This window comes from Diceros bicornis, chromosome 7 (genome assembly GCF_020826845.1).
Source record: "Diceros bicornis minor isolate mBicDic1 chromosome 7, mDicBic1.mat.cur, whole genome shotgun sequence".
NCBI lineage: Eukaryota > Metazoa > Chordata > Mammalia > Perissodactyla > Rhinocerotidae > Diceros > Diceros bicornis.
The window spans coordinates 54,292,968-54,304,199 of record NC_080746.1 but is presented as its reverse complement, the minus strand read 5'-3'; the positions used below and the strand labels follow the sequence as shown (position 1 = coordinate 54,304,199).

The 11,232-nt window shown below is 59.0% G+C and overlaps 1 protein-coding gene across 3 annotated transcripts in view; it reads left to right on the top strand.

Annotated features, from left to right (window-relative positions):
* The first annotated feature begins 504 nt into the window (after positions 1–504).
* CAPN5 (calpain 5) overlaps positions 505–11,232 on the top strand; it is a 51,540-nt gene continuing 40,812 nt past the window's right edge. For 2 of the 3 annotated variants that reach the window (XM_058545552.1, XM_058545549.1), the window contains exon 1: positions 505–614. The gene's annotated coding sequence lies outside the window, so the exon portion shown is untranslated. Of the gene's footprint in view, positions 615–728; positions 774–11,232 lie in introns of those variants that run through there. The other variant, XM_058545551.1, reaches the window with a different exon arrangement.

The following is an 11,232-nucleotide window of genomic DNA, read 5'->3' as shown; positions in this document are numbered from 1 at the left end:
CCTCCATCCCGAACCCCGGGGATGGATATGGACATGGAGATGGGGACGAGATGGGCGCCCCTCTTCAGGTCGTTCTTTCCCCAGCCCCTTGCCGTGGCCCTAGCCGGGGTCACTGTACAAAATGCATACTCAGAGCTCCCCGGCACGGAACCCTTGGGCAGCTGCCGCCCTGGGCTCAGCCCTGGGGGGCTCCTGGAGTATTCCACAATGGACAGAGCGAGGCTGGGAGGGAGGGAGAACGGGGGCGTGATCGAGGAAAGAGGGGTCGAGCTGAGCCGCGCAGAATCCCAAATCCCCTCCTACTCCCCAGCGGGAACCCCGCAGCCACTTCCCACCGGTTCTCGCCACAGCGAGGCGCCAGTTCGCATGCGCAGCAGTCCTGGCGCTCCAGCCTGGAAACCACGCCTCTGTCCCCAAATGGGCGGAGGCCGCGGGCCGGGCCGGGGCGGGCTACAGCCAGCGAGTCCGAGCTTCGGCCCCCGCCCCAGGCCAGCCCCAGCCGATCCCCGGCCAAAGCCGGAGGCTGCTGCGCGGGGCGGGTCCAGCCCCCGCTCCGGTGCCCGCGCCGTGCCCTGCATCCCCAGAGTCTGGCTCAGCCCACGGCGGCGCGGCAGGTAGGAGGCGCTGCGCAGAGGGAGGCGTGTGCGGGCGCGCCTGTGTTCATGTGTGTGTTTCGGGGGTGTGTGTGCGGATGCAGCGCGGGCCAGTGCTTGTGCCCTGTGCGCACGAAGCCGTGTGGGGGGTGCACAGCCCGCAGGCAGGGGAGGAAGGAGGTGAGCGCTGGCCTTCAGCCCCGGGGGCGGGGGCCTCGAGCATCCGCCGCGGCCCCGGGGGTTCGTCCCCACCCCACCCCACCGCCACCCCCGCCCCGCGGCGAAGGGCCCCCCATTCCCCCTCCCCGGGTGTTCCGGAGTCGGTTTCCCAGTGCGGACGCGCTGGGGGTTAACCCCCGGGCTTGGCCGGCCCTTCCCCTCCTCTTCCTCACAATTCCCCTTTCCTGTTCCCTTCCCAGCCCTCCACCCATTCGATTCCACAGCCCCTCCTCGGTGCCCCCATCCCCCGTCCCTGGAGGCTTGGGAAAGGGGGCAAGGCCAAGGCGGATTCCCTTCCTGATCCTCCTGGGTTGAATAGGGGCCTTTTTTGCGGGCTGCTGGACTCGTGTGGGGGTTGGGGGGAGATCTGGGAGAGAACGGATCTTGGGCCTCTCTGATCCCGCCTCCACCCTTCAGAGCTGGGAGTCTGGGGAGACCAGCGTGGGGTCCAGAGGTGAAGTAGGACAGAAGATCAGTAACAGGTGCCAGGTTCTCTCCAGGCTTCATTTCAAGTAGTGGGGTTCAGCCCCAGACCCCACAGCGAGGAGGAGAGCTGACACGGAGGGGTGAAGTGAGCTCCTCTTTCTCTCCGGGCTGCTGAGCCAGCATTTGAACCTGGGTCAGCCTGGCTTTCAAGGCAGAATCTTCTCCCCGCACCAGAGTTGGAGAGAGATGTGCCAAGGGCAACTATTGCTCGGATTCAGAGAGAGAAATCTGAGCAGACTTCCTGGAAGAGAGGGGTTTGAGGGTGGGCCTCAGCCCACCGTATGAGTGTGAGGCCTCCTGGAGAACCACTATGATCTGCTGCAGGATTGAGACCCCCCAGGGTCTTTGGGCCTGGTCCTTGCTCTGGTCACCAGAGTCCCAGGGCGGGGGTGGGAAGGCCTGGCTGGCTGCTTTCCCCTGCTGAGGGACTGGGCGGGGTGGGGTCAGGCCCAGCTGCTGCTGCTTCAGGCCAGTCCCGAGCTGGGTGCCAGGACGAAGAGGTGCTCAGGCGGGGTCATTGCCCTGAGGAGCCCTCTCTTGCGACCGGTGAGGCAGATGGGTCAACAGATAAGCCTCTGCCCAGAGTTGTACCCAGTGCTGGAGCCCCAGGCAGGGGCCAGTCCCTGCCTGGGAGCTGGAGGAGATTTCGCTGGATACATGGGTGCTGGGTCTCAAAGGATGGAAAGTTCACCAAGCAGAAAAGAAAGGGCCGGGCGCTGCAGGCCCAGGGATAGATGGGGAAGGGCCTGGAGGTGTGAAACTGAGCACTAGTGTGCAGGGAGGGCATTAAATAGTCAGGTGTGCGTCTGAGAAGGGTCCTCTTTGGCTGCTATAGTGGGTGGGTTGCTATGGAGGCCAGAGCAGGGAGAAGCCCCCACCTCCCCCCTCCCCAGCTGCCCACTCTGGGCTAGGCTCTGCACAGAAGGAAGGGATCCAACAGGGATTCCCCGAGCAGGGGTGGGGGCAAATGGGAGGCGCTAAGGGGCTGCACAGGGCCCCAGTGTGGGGGAAGGGTGGGGGGAGCCCTCTCTGAGATGTGGGTGGACAAGTCTGGGCCAAGTCAATGAGGTGGGGGTTGGACATGGTGGTTGTGAGAGGCCTGTGGGCTTTTGGGAGTGACATCAGGACGGTGCTCCTGGCCAGTGCTGTCTCTGGCTGCTTCTGCCCCTGCTTGCCCTAAGGGCTCTCAGGACAGCCCTGAAGCCCTGGTCCCTGACGAGGAGGCCCTCCTGGACCCCCAGTGGGCATGGGGAAGGCTCTCTCCATGACCTCTTACCTGCAGGGCCCGTCATTGTGTCCAAGCTTCTTTCTGGCTGAGACTGGCTCTGCATGTGATCTCGAGGCGGGGGACTTCCCCCATGAGCCTCAGTTTCCCCATGTGCGAAGTGGGGATCAGTGCTGCCTAACCACGGGGACTCGGAGAATGATGATGACGAAGGTAGATCGTGTTGCTGAAAGCACTTTACGAAGTCCGTGGTATTTGGTAACCGTTACAATTGACAATAATTAGCCATCTGCATCCCTTAGTCCCTTCTCCCCTGGGGAGACAGCCCCCAGGAAGGAGGGGCCAAGTCTGGGAGAAGAAGGGTGAAAGGAAACGGGATCCCTCCCCTGGAAGTGGGAGCCCCTCTTGGCTTCAGCGGTGAGGGGAACGTGACCCTCTCAGCCCCCTCTCGTGGCTGGTCTCGCTATCTGCTTGACCACATCCCTGGGCCTCCCAAAGGCTCCTGCTCCCTAAAGGTCATAGCAAAAGCTCGGCAGTGGGCCTTGGCGCCCCCTCCCCCGGCTGCAGAGGGCAGGTTTGCAAACCCCGGGCACCATACGGCTCCCTGGCAGGTCCTGGGGACCTGGGGCAGACGTGGACGTCTGTCTGCAGCTGATCTTCTCACCTCACCCCTGCCTTTCTCTTCCCCCATGGCCTCAAGTGTTTTGGGTGACTTTAGAGCCCCCTTCCCTCTACCCCTCGAGCCCCCCCGCAGAGACCTCTTCTGTCCCTTCATCCCTTGCCCTTCCTGCTCAAAACATTCCTTGGCTGGCAGTGGTCCCCCAAGCCTCACCTTCAGGGCCCCCACCCCCGCAGCTCCCCTCTGCCTGGGGTTGCCTCACTTCACTTAGGCTGAGCGCCACCTTCCCTTTGGCCTCAGGCCTTGCCTTTTCCTGCTCACTAAAGGCAAAATGGGCCAAGTCCCTTTGGGGTTCTAATTCAGGGTGTTTTAGGAAGCCAGCCCTCTGGCTTGGACACGGGGAAGTTCTGGAAGCTGAGCTTTTGCTTGCTGTAGTGGCCTGAGTTACTGCTCCCCATTCTCCTTCTTCAGAGATGTTTCTAGGGGCCCCCAGCTTTCCCGGGGCTAGGGGTGTCAGGGTGGCGGTGGCTGAGGCTGTGGTAGCCTGTGGGTGTGGGCTGTGGTTTCTGCCACGGTGGGGCATGTGGCCAGCTATGGGAGAAGCAGCTGGTGGCCAGAGCGGCAAAGCCCATCCATTGGTACCCAGCTGACCATCACTGTTGGGGTGCTGGCCACAGGATCCTGTAGCCTGAGCAGAGAGCCTGCTGGTCTGCCCTGCCTGCTGCTGCCCAGCCAGCCCCTGCCTCGGTGCCCACCACTATTGTGTAACTTCTTCTGCCACTCGGGGTGAGGTGGAACCCAAGTGGTTTGTTACTAATAATAGTAACTAAGACATCGAAGTTTGGGTGACTTTTTTTTTTACGTTGGAGCAATTGGAGGAGTAATAACTTCATCCTCACTCACTCACTGACTTCCCTGAGCAGAAGAGAGGCGTGAGGCCACATACCCACCCACACTGTTCGTCAAGAACAGTATCCATTTCCTATCGCTGCTGTAACAAATTAACACAAACTTAGTGGCTTAAAACAACACAAATTTATTCTTATAGTTTTGGGGGTCAAAAGTGTGAAATGAGTCTTACGGGGCTAAAATCAAAGTGTCAGCAGGCTGGTTCCTTCTGGAGGCTCTAGGGGAGAGTCTGTTCCTGTCTCTTCCAGCTTCTGGTGGCTGCTGGCGTTCCTGTGACCTCGTCACCCCAGTCTTTCCTTCCCTCATCAAATCGCGTTTTCCTCTTCTGGAGTCAGATCTCCCTCTGCCTCCTTCTCATGAGGACCCTTGTGATGAGGTTTAGGGCCCACCTGGATCACCCAGGATAATCGCCCGTCTCAAGATCCTTAATCACATCTGCAAAGTCCCGTTTGCCTTATAAGGTAACATACACAGGTTCCAGGCATTAGGATGTAGATATTTTGGGTGGCCATTATTCAGCCTACCACAGGCACCAACTGCAGCATCGTTGCGGGCTCCGTTCTCAGGGACCCCCATCCCGGGCGCCCGCAGCCGCTGGCTTCCCCCATGAGTCACCCTCTGTGTCTGCCTCCCCTCCAGCCCAGGAGCTTTTGTGGGCAGAGCCTGGGCCTGCTGCTCCTCTGGCCCCAGAACCCAGCCTGAGACCCGGCAGCCAGAGGTCAGGGATGTTTGGAAGGGAGCATGTGCCGGCATGTGCCCGTGGGTTTCCCCGGTGACCAGACCCCGTCCCGTATTTGACAGTGTGTTAGGACTTTCAGGGTGGAGTGCAGCTCATGTCAGACATTCATTCGATAAACCCAGTGCTGTGCAGGGGTGATCCCCACCATCACCCTGTGAGGGCTGGGGCTGGGCTGGGCGCCCCATTTGCAGATGAGAATACCAAGGCTGATTGAGGCTAAGTCTTGCCTGGAGCAGAGGGTGCGGGGGGAGCATGGGGTGGGGGCAGACTGGGCTAGTCAAGCGGAAGACCTTCATTTTAGAGATGAGAACTCTGAGGCACAAGGAAGGTAACTGTTTTGCCCCTCCCTGGGCCTCAGTCTCCCCATCTGAGGATGAGGATGTGGACGGGACGTTCTGAGGCTGAGTCCCCCTCTGCCTGGGCGCGGGGAGGAGGGGGCATTGGTATTCGAGGCTGCCATGGGCAGGAACGTGACACGGTGCAGAGCAGTGCCCGGAGCGTGGAAGTGCTGCCAACACACTACTCGCCCGGGGACTGGTTGTCGTCTTTGGAGGTGGTGAGCCTCCTGGTGCCTCCGAGGAAGAACCCCCAGCCAAACCCCGGAGAGCCCCTGGCCTGTGTGCTGTGGACCTGGCTGTAGTGTGGGTCTCCATTTCGTCTCACGGCCAAGGCCGTGCCGTATGGGCCTGCTTCCCTCCCAGGGGCCGTTTCTACAGCCCTGTCTCCCTGCCTGCCTCCTGGCCTCCTTTCCATCTGACCTTCTTGTGAATCGTCCAGAAGCCGCACTCACACCCTGGCACGCTCCCGAGTTCTTGGCCTGCCTTTCAGGGCTGCCATAACCCGGCCGTGGCAGCGTTTCTGTGAGGCTAATGTTTTAGCCCCTTCCTCCTTGTTCCCTCTCCCCTGCACACTGTCCTCCAGCCTTGCCTAAATGGTTTCTTCCTCCCAGAAGGTTCCATCCTCCTCTGAACCTTCCTTTTCCGTCTCTTGAAATCACAGTCCGTCCTTTGAGATCCTTCTTAGACGCTACCTTCTCCATGAGCCTTTAGTGCCCCGTCTAATGGATCACTGCCCTTTTAGAGCAGATCTCTCAGCTGGTACTGGGGTCGCTGTCTCTCTCTTCCACCAGGCTGAACCCCGGCCAGAGCCCTGTCTGACTCCTCGCTGTCCCCTTGGCCAGGCACAGAGCAAGTGTGGGGGCAGGTTGGATGGGGGGACACACACTGAGTGGGCCTCTGGGGCTGGTGAGTGCATCATTGCCTTTGCCTGAGGGAGGGGGTGGTGGGCCAGGCCAAGCAGAGCTCTGACACGAGACAGGCTCCTGGTTCTGTCGTGAATGCATCTCTTCCCCCTCTAGCCCCTGGACCTCATCTGTGCAGTGAGAACAGTGCAGCTCATTTCTGAGGTTGGGCAGGAGCTCGACCTAGGAATTGAACCTCAGTTTCCCAATCTGAGAAATGGGCACCATCTCACCAGGTTTCCATCCTGGAGTCTTGGAGGCAGGTGGTGCTGGGGCAGAGGCTGCCTGTGCAGGTAGCAGGAAAGGAGGATCTCATGGTGACAAACCCCGCAGATTGGAAAAGAGCAAGAGGTGTCCCCCTCCCCACCATTCAACAGTGAGAACCAGCCGGCCAGAGAGGGCAGGGGCTTGCTTGGGGTCACACAGTGCAGTGGAGCCGAGGTGGCTTCAGTGACCTGATCAAGTCTCATTTTGTCAGGTTGTTTCCCCTGTGGGGCTTCAGCAGCTCCAGGTGTCACATATGCCCCCCTCCCGCCCTGCCCCCAGTTGGAGAGAGAGAGGAGCTCCTGCTGGGGCCCCTCAGCTGCTTCTGCTCCTCTCTCAGCACCTTCTGAGCAGGACGTGGTGCTGGCCTGGGAGCCCCGAGGTGGGTGACCGACTGCCCCGGGCTTCCCGGGACTCGGGGCCTTCAGTGCCCACACCGGCTGAGCCGCTCACCCTGCCTGAGGCTTGGCCTTGGCCTGCCCCCTGCCTAGGGAAGCCCTCGCCTCCAGGAGCGAGGCCAGGGTCCCAGCTTCTTCCTGTCCCTGCCAACTGCCCGCTGGAGCCTGAGCTGGGATGCTGCTTTTGGAGGTTCCTCTCCTGGGGACGCCCCACTTACTGAGGCTTCCTGGCCCATCCTCACAACATTCTGTGATGTGCCCCGAGTCCCAGTGAGGAACAGCTTGGGGGCAGAGGCCCTGGGACTCACCAGGCCGCACTGCCAGCTGGCCTGGAGCCTGGCTTCTCCCTCAAATACACCACTAGGAACATCAGCGCCCCAGGACCACTGTCCCCGAGGACCAGCGAGAGACCCTGCACCCCAGTCGCCTGGCCCTGCCCCCCAGGTCCTCTGTGTCTCCTAGCAGGGGAGTGACTTGTTGGGTTTATGTGTTAGTAAGATCCCTCTGTAGCTGGGTGGAGACTGGATTGGACACGGACAGAAACGATAAGGGGAGGGAGGAGACGAAAGACAGGATTTCCCAGCCCTGGTGCCAGCCTGCCTGGCATTGGCTGGAGTGACTCACTGGGCCTGGCCCCCCGGCTCTGCTGCCAGAGCCCAGAACCCCGGTGGCCCCAGCCCAGCTCTCCCTCCTCATGTTCTCCCTCCCCCACCCCCCCATCTGTTCCTCAGCACACAGTAGATGGGGGAGACCGGGTCCTGGGTGGCCAGATTACACCCGCAGTAGCACAGAGATATGCGGTAGGCATGTCATTGAAATGGTGGCTTGTGGGGCAAGAGGATAATGGGAGTGGGGTATGGGATCAAAGGGATGAACACATTGATGAAAACAAAAACGTACAAATAAGCAGTCACCAAACTCTGAGGCTCTGCCCTTCCTAGGCCCCCGCCCCTGGCATCTGGCCTTCTCCACTAGACTCAGGCCACAGCGTTCCCCGGCCTGGGGCACCGCCTCAGCCCCTTTCCTGAGGCAGAATCTGACCCTAGTTTGGCCCCCCACCCCTCCCTGGCTCCGCTGTGCCCCAGTAAGGGCCCTGCAGCCAGCCTTCCCCTCTCAGTGCTCCACACCCTGGCCCTCCGGTGTTGCTTGGTGCTCTCCCATCTTCCCTGCACCTGGAGCGCATCCTACCTGCTCTCCCCCTGCCGCTTCTGGCCCAGCCTCCAGGCTCTGCTCAGGTTCCATCTTGAAGAGCCGCCGCCATTCTCCCCATCCCTATAACCCTACCCACAGCATGCCTCACTCCTGGGAGCACTGACCACAGTGTCTGGTTAGTTCTCGGCCTGTGTCTGTCCCCTGAGTCCCTGCTCCCCTGGGTCTGCCCGAGGATCTGACCCCTGCTTGTCAGCTCAGGGCCAGCCCGGAAGGGGCATCAGCCAAGATGTGCACGTTGTAATCGACTGCGTCCCCTGAATTATGAGACACGGCTGTTCAGCCCTTCCCCAATCATGGGGAGGGGGCCCTGCTGCCTGGCGTGGGGTGTAGTGGGAGGCCGAGGAAGGGAGGTGGGGGAGATGGGGGGCTTTCTTGCCAGGCTATGGGTGGGGACGTCATTGGTTCCTTCGACCGGCACTGGATGATGCCCACCCTGCCGGCCTGTGCTGCACGACAGCCACCCACTGTGGGGTGTGGGGAATAGGGGCACAGAGGAGGGACCCCGGCAGGCCTCCTGCATTCTCTCTTTTACCCCCAAACCAGCTGGCCACCAAGTAAAGTTGAGTCTCCCTCCCTCATGGCTCCAGAACCTGTCTTCTCTCCATTCACACATGAGCTGCCACTTCAAGTTCTACAGCCTTCCTTTTTGTCTTTCTGCTCTAGTCTTATCCTTTTCTAGTGCATTCTCCATGTGGCAGCCACATGGATCTCAAATCCCTCCCCTGCTCAGCACCGTTCCCTGGCTCTCCACCCCCTCAGGATGAAGCCTGGTCCCTGCGCCTGGCGTTCCGGGGTCTCTGGGATCCGGGGCGTCCCCGCCACCCTCCCCTCCACTCTGCCGCAGCTCAGTTCCTTTCCCTGAGCACCGGCCTGCCCTCCGGTCTGACAGCGTCTCCGGGGATTGGTCCCTGGCTGGCTGGCACCCGCTTCCCAGATGCAGAGGAGGCCTTGGAGGTGTGTGCCCGGTGGGCTGTGGGGCCACCCCCTTCACCTTGTGGGACCCTCTCTTGGACTTGAGTACTTTCAGTGTCAAAGCCACAGTGTTCTGAGAGATGGAGGAGACTCAGAGAAAGTCATACAGTCTGTGGTGACAAGGCCAGGCCAGGGCCAGTTCTCTGACCCAGCCCGGGGATCCTTCCCTGCTCCCCACCCCCAGGTAGGACCCTCCAGGTATGAGGCGTCCAGCCCGACAGGGCTGGAGCTGTGAAGAGCCCAGAACTGGTGGGATCAGGGTCACCAGAGTCAGCCATCCCTTCTTCCCAGGGCCACTGCCTTGGCTTTTTTGGTTTAACTGTTTATTGAAGCCTAACTGACCTCAGAACAGTGCATAAGTCATAGGCGCACAGCTCAGTAACCGCACCCTGTAGCCACCACCCAGATCAAGAGGTAGCATTGCCAGAACCCCAGAGGCCCCTGTGCCCCTCCAGTCACTACCCCCAAAGGAGCCACTCTCCTGCCTTCTGTTCACCAGAGACGGGCCATGCCTGCTTTTCAGTTTTATATAAATGGAATTGAACTTTGCTGCTCTTGTTTAATATTACGCTTGTGAGATCCATCCGTGTAGTTGCATGCAACAATGATTTGCTCGTTTTCGTTACTGTGTAATACTCCATTACAACCACACGTTTCTCTTTCCTTCTGTAGATGGACATTTGGGTTGTTTCTGATTCTCAGCTATAACAAATACTACAAAGCAGTTAACGTTCTTGTACATGGTTTTTGCTGAATATGTGCTTGCGTTTCTGTTCGGTGTATTCTTCAGAGTAGAATTACTGCAGAACAGAGTATGTGTTTGTTTGGCTTTAATAGATATGGTCAGATGGTTTTGCCAAGTGATTGTACCAATTTAGACTCTCCTCACCCATGCAGAGAAGCTCCACTTGGGCGTGTGTGTGTGTGTGTGTGTGTGTGTGTGTGGTGGTGTTCACTTTAGCTCTTTTGCTGGGGGTGTGGTGGTGGCTCATTGTGGTTTTAATTTGCATTTCTTTGAGGATTAGTGAGGTTGGGCGCTTCCCGTTTATTGGCCATTTGGACACGCTCCTTTTCTTATGTTTTCTTCAGAAAGCTTTATTGTTTTACCTTCCAGTTAGAGTTGCCATCTGTGTGGGATTGTTTCTCGTGTAGAGTGGGAGGTAGGGTTAGATGAGTCCTCTTCTGTGCGATGACCGGTCGACTCAGCACCATTCATTGAAAAGACCATACGTTCCCCAGTGCACCGTGGTGTCACCTTTGTCAGGAATCAGGTGTCCTTCTCCCTGTGGCCTCTTTCTGGGCTTTCTGGCCTGTTCCATTGGTCTGTTCATCTCCCCTGTGCCAGTACCAGACTGTCTCGGTTACTAGAGCTCTGTGATGGTCTTCTGAACACCAGCAGTTACCAGCTTGTTCTTCTGTAAGTGGCCTTGGCTGTGCTCGGCGCTGGTGTGCCGGCTCCGTTATCCCACCCTTAGAGGAGAGCCCCAAGGCTCCGAGAGATGAGGTGACTGGCCCCTGCCGCACAGCTCTGGAACAGGGTCTTGGCTCCTTCCTCGGCCCCACCCTGCCCTCTGTGGCTTGCTGTAATGCTGAGGCTGCCGCCTACACCACTGGGAACTTAATAGTTTTCTTTAAATCAACTTCCTTTTTCCTTAATATTTCTTAAAGGAAACTGCTTGTCTACTGTAAGTGGAAAGTCAGGATTACTCTTCATAAATACAGAGTAACTGGAAGAATCTTAAAAATAAAGTGAAAACAACAGAGAAATCCATTCAGTCCCTGCCAGGTGCTGTTCTGAGCCTGAGGCTGCTCCTCCTTTGCTAAGTAGACGGGCAAGGCGAGGGATTAAAGCCTCACTCAACCTACCCCAGTTCTCCTTGAGAGAGAAGTGGATGGGGAGTAACTTTCTGACTGACGTCTTTGTTGCCACCTCAGCGAACCCCTGAAAATGATCACAGTACTAACCTGGGCCCTGCTTTGGGGAGCCCTGGTGTGATACGGAGTCTGGAAGCTTGGGATCCGCCTCACAGGCCGCAGATCTTGGACACGTTCCTTGATGTTCTTAGTCACAAAATGGGACTAAAACTCTCTCTCCTGTTTCTCCCTGGCAGTGGTGGCTGAGAAGTCCAGGCTCATTGGTGTCACCCCCTGCAGTGTGGCCTCTTGCAAGATGAGCCCTTACTCTGCCCTGTGCACAGCCAGGCTGTCCCCACCACCTCCAGCAGGTCCGGGGGACAGCAGGCTAGGCCACGGCCTCCTAGAAGGAAGTACACACCATTTCTAAGGCCAGAGCAGACAGAGCTCCCTTAGGGCAGGCCCAGGGCAGATGCTGCTTTCTTTCTCTGCCGCCTCAGAG